A 5,149-nucleotide genomic window follows, 5' to 3' on the forward strand; every position below is an offset into this window, starting at 1 on the left:
CTAAAATATTAATTCACTTTATGAGAATTTGTTACAAATATGTTTCCTTTATGAGAGTGGGAATTAGATCGTGTATTTTGTTTTATGTTACTTTTGGTGATTTTTGTCATTGTGGTTTGTGTTTGAGTAACTGAATTACTTCATTTTGGTATGTGTATGGAAAGATGTACTCAAAATACTACTACACCTTATTCTCACAACAAAGTCATGGGGAAAGGAAATTTTGAACATGGGTTTACAAAGTCTTGGAACAACTTGATAACCCAGGACTGATAACCCACAAGCCATGGAAATTAGAGGTGAAGCTAGACTTCAAATAAATCTGTATTCCAGGACTGTTAAAGTGGGGAATAAATAAAACTGCTAACCAGGTGCTTTCAAATTCCGTATAGATACTAATCCTGGGAGTTTGGGCATAGGAAACTGGAATTTGTGGGGAATTCTCCAAATCATAAAGTTTTCTTATATTTTAAAATGGTAATTTATTTATATGCTTGAAAATAATAATAAATACTCATAATAATAGTGAATCATTTTTTGTGACAGAGTTTTAGTTTTAGAGGGGTTTTTTTTTCTATTAAAGATTTTATTTATTTATTTTTTAGAGAGCGAGCGAGAGAGAAACAGCATGAAAGGGGAGAGGGTCAGAGGGAGAAGCAGGCTCCCTGCTGAGCCGGGAGCCTGATGTGGGACTCGATCCCAGGACCCTGGGATCCATCTGAGCCACCCAGGCGCCCAATTTTAGAGGTTTTTAGTTAAAAAATAGAGATATGATAATAAATGCATGATTTATTAATCTTAAGAGACAATATATTGTGATAAAATGTAAAAATGATGTCTACTTGAAAAAGATATTTGATTATTAGAAAAAAGTTAAGGAAGGGAACATTAACAAAATAAATGTTACATAAAAATCATTAAAAATTAAATGATAACACATTTATCATTTAAGACTTATTATTCTTAAAATCAAATTTTACAACACACAAGGCAGTAATTGTCCTCATCCATAATCTTGATCTTTGTTCCAAGACAAATATTCCAGGCATAGAAAATGTTGCATTGATGTTGGTTGAATTATTAAGATCAATTTTTAGGGTACATGTTGTTTCCTATAGACTCATTTTTCCATTTTAACAGTGAAAATATTTTGTCGGCTTGATTTTGGTCTTGCCATTGATATTGCTTAGGCTGTATTAGATTTTAGATCAGTTTCTGAATTCATGTCGGGGTATTCAACAACATTCCTGTCTCCTTTCTGCATTTCTTCTGTTAAAGTAGCTACAAAGAGCTATAGCCTAGAGCAAATAATCACTGGAAACGCCAGGCAACATTACGAAGATACTGTAACATTCCCACCTCTGAGGGAGGTTAACAGTACTCCACAGAATCATATGCCAAAATTGACAACTAAAAGTTTTTAATGCTTCTGAAGCTTGGTATTTTGGGAACATTATTCATCTATTTGTATAAAGTAAACTATGCTTGTAAACTTGTTAATTTTAATTTTATTTGCAAGAATACCTCACCATTAACAGCAATCAGGGCCACAAACACCCAATTATAATCTGGCAACAACAAGAAAGCATGAATGATTAGATTTGGCTGCTTCTCTCCTACCTGCTCCTGTTCTGATTCATAGATATGTCCGCCTTAAAGTTTGACTCAGTTATGTCAAAACATAGGTTTAAACATAAGTTATGAAGAAGGAAGGAGAAGGCCTACGTTTTCCCCTGATTTCTGCAAGTATGAAACTTACTGATACTTATTTTAAAGTATTATTTCAAATGTCTTGCTCAATAAATTCATTTTAGGATACCAACCATTTATGTTATTTCTATAGAGTATATTTAAACCAATCATAAATGGGAATTTTAGTAAAATTTTTAATTTGATTTTTATATTGAATAATATGCCCAGAATTGTAATCTATATTTTAAACTATCCTAATTTATTTTCTCTGAATTAATTGAAAAATTTCCCCATTGGAAAAAAGGAAGCTCAATTTTTATTTTTAAGTGTTTCTGTGACCAATTAGGTTCCTATTCTAAGAGCTGGCAGCTCTATTAATTACTTTTAATGATAGCATTATACTGATCTATTTAGCCATTCAATTAAGATAAAAAGCTTAACAATCTTTCAGATTTCATTAACTACTTTTAATGATAAAATTATACTGATCTATTAGCCACATAATTAAGGTAAAAATCTAAAAATCTTTTAGATTTTCATTACCTATTTTTAGAAATTTTCTGGGCAATAAGAATGGCATGGAACTTAAAACATATTGTGTCAATAATTAATTCTTGTCATAATACAAAAGGTCAGAACAAATTTTTGAAAAAATGTTAAACCAAATTTATTTTATTTTATTTTATTTTATGTACGATATCATTATTTTTAATGTCCAGCATTTATAATACGAGGGCCAGAGCTTTCTCTCCAACTCAAGTTTATACATTTTCAATTGGCTTGTGAGGCCAATAGGGATACTTCTTATCTAATTTGGTTTCTGAGAAGACTTCATTCAGGTCCTCAATGGTCATCTGATCAAATGGAATTATGTTCTTCATCTTCTCCAGCTCTTTTTCATATTCCTCAATCCTGGCCTTTGAGAGAGACAAAAAAGTCAGCACAACTGTTCACATCTTCTTTTTCTTCAGCAACCACCCGAACAGTATATTTATCCTTGGCACAGGAACCTTCAGGGCATTAAACTTCTTCTAAAAGTCATCTACCAAGCCAGCCTTCACCACATTGGCCTTGTTGTAAGCCCAGTCGATAGCAGCTGGTTTCTCAGGGAGAGTAGCCAACCTGGAGGTGTCTCTTTCCAGGATTTCAGGACGTTAGCAATGACCTTCTGGTTTCAGGGTATGATCTCCCCAAAAGCTACCCAGTTAATGGCTTTTAGAGCAAGTTTTCACCCCGCCATCTTGAGATCCTTCACGGATGGCTCATAGTCCACAGCAGCAAGGAACAGCTAAACCAAATTTATTTCAATTAATTTATAGCACCATTAAACAAGTATAAAGCAATACAATTTTAAAGTATATGCAAAGTTAATGACAGTTAAAAAAAAGACAAAGAAAAATGGAGTATATTTTTATATTTATTTTTACAACAGCTTTTTTGAGATATAATTGACATACAATAAACTGCACATATTTACAATGGAAAGTCTGATTAATTTGGACACATGTTTAAACCCTAAAACCATCATCTCAATCCAGCATGATGAACATATCCATAATGCCAAAAAATTTCCTCATGTACTTTTGTATTTGCTCCTCCCACTTTTCTCTGTCGCTTCTTTCTGTCCCTTTCTGACTGCTTTCTGTCTTCTATCACTATAAATCAGTTTGTATTTTCCAGACTTTTTATAAGTGGAGTCATGGAGTCTATACTTTTCTCTTTTACTTTCATACTAGTGTAATTATTTTGAGAGTCCTACATGCTGTATTGCGTATATAAATTGTTTAACCTTTATTCTGCTGAGCAGTGTTCCACTGTGTGGATATACCACAAGTTGTTTATTCATTCACCTGTTGATGGACATTTAGATTATTTCCAGTTTTTGGCTATTACAAATAAAGCTACTAGGAACAACCATCTGCAAGTTCTTCTATGGATATATGCTTCTATTTCTGATGGGTAAATATCTAGGAATGAAATGTCTGGGTCATAGAGTAGGTATATATTTAACTTTTTATGAAACTCTCAAAATGTTTTCCAAAATTATCCTCTGTTCATTTCAGTCAGCTGCATATGAGATTTCCAGTTGTTCCACATCCTTGTTGTACTCAATCCTCTGTGTGTGTGTGTGTGTCTTGCATGGTGCCCCATGCATAATTTTTAGTTACCATGGTTTAGTTAAATAACACCAAATAATAACAGTCCCCTAACAACATGGTTCAAATTTTAGTATCACAGTCAATGAGCTAAGTATACAAGTGCAAACAAGGCTGCTAGCTCTTCATTCCACAAATCTCTGTGTAAAGAACACAGTACATATAGGTCAGTGACTAATCACAGTATTTCTTTCGAAGTACGTTGGTGGCTGCTCACTCACTGCACCTCTGTTATTCTTTGTGTTCACACAGGACAGCAAAGCATGTGATTGTGTTGTTCCCTTGTCTCCCAGTGATAAACTCACCCGACACTTTAGAAAATTAGATAGTCCAAAATGGGGGTCAAAGAAGCCAACCAAAATGAAAGTGCAGCAAAGAAATGAAAGGCGGTAACATGGGCAGTGAAATTTGAGTCCGACATGAATGCAGTTGGGAAGCATAGCTGACAGTGGGAATGTTGACATGGTTGCCATCAGAGACTCTAGGTATGCAGCCCGAGCAACCTGGTGACAGCCAACTGAGCAGCATAAAGGAGGATGAAGAGGAGGAGGTGGTGACTGCACAAATTTGCACATTAGAGGAACTCTCTGGGATATTTCACAACATTGCAAGGATGCAACGCTGGAAACCATCCAAACTTAGAAAGGAAAATGACAATTCACCAAGGTATGCTCGCTCTATTGTAAGAGATCCAGGGAGAAGGAGGCAAGGACTGGCCACATTATTCTTGATATGTCTTTTACAAAGAAATAGGACATCTTAATTCTCAATGTTCCCAATGCTTTCACTTACAGTGTACTAGATAAATATTAGTTTTACTATTGTTTTTCATTTCCTTATACATTTATAACTGACAGTAAGTTGTTTTCATGTCTAGACAAAATTTGTAAAGATCATGGAACAATTTTAAACATTCTCATTGAGAATTAAGATCACTGCGCAATGTCGGCTTGTACAATTATTTTTATGGTACCGTGCCACTGTTTGTAAAGCAAGGACTGAGGGTCTAAATTATAGAGGTATACAGTTTAACTTTGTGAATAAATACATTACAGTATCAAAAATAACTAAGGGACACTGGTACAACTATGTTAAATAGAAAGTGTTACCAAAATACGAAATGATTAGTAACTCCTTGGGAATGATGTTGTGGAAAGGGAACATGTCAGGTTAGACCAGCTAGTGTGCAAGAGTCAACAGCTTCTTCTCGCTGCCCCAAACTCTCCTGCATCCCAGTGGCGGTGTTATTCTAAGGCCATGAAGGGTCATTACCCAGGATGTAGTATTACCTTCCAATTACG

At 34.6% G+C, this 5,149-nt stretch overlaps 1 pseudogene; it reads right to left on the minus strand.

Annotated features, from left to right (window-relative positions):
- Positions 1 to 2,420: 2,420 nt before the first annotated feature.
- Positions 2,421 to 2,932, minus strand: LOC110583626 (annotated as a pseudogene).
- Between the last annotated feature and the right edge of the window lie 2,217 nt (positions 2,933 to 5,149).

Source organism: Neomonachus schauinslandi, chromosome 8 (genome assembly GCF_002201575.2).
Source record: "Neomonachus schauinslandi chromosome 8, ASM220157v2, whole genome shotgun sequence".
Taxonomy (NCBI): domain Eukaryota; kingdom Metazoa; phylum Chordata; class Mammalia; order Carnivora; family Phocidae; genus Neomonachus; species Neomonachus schauinslandi.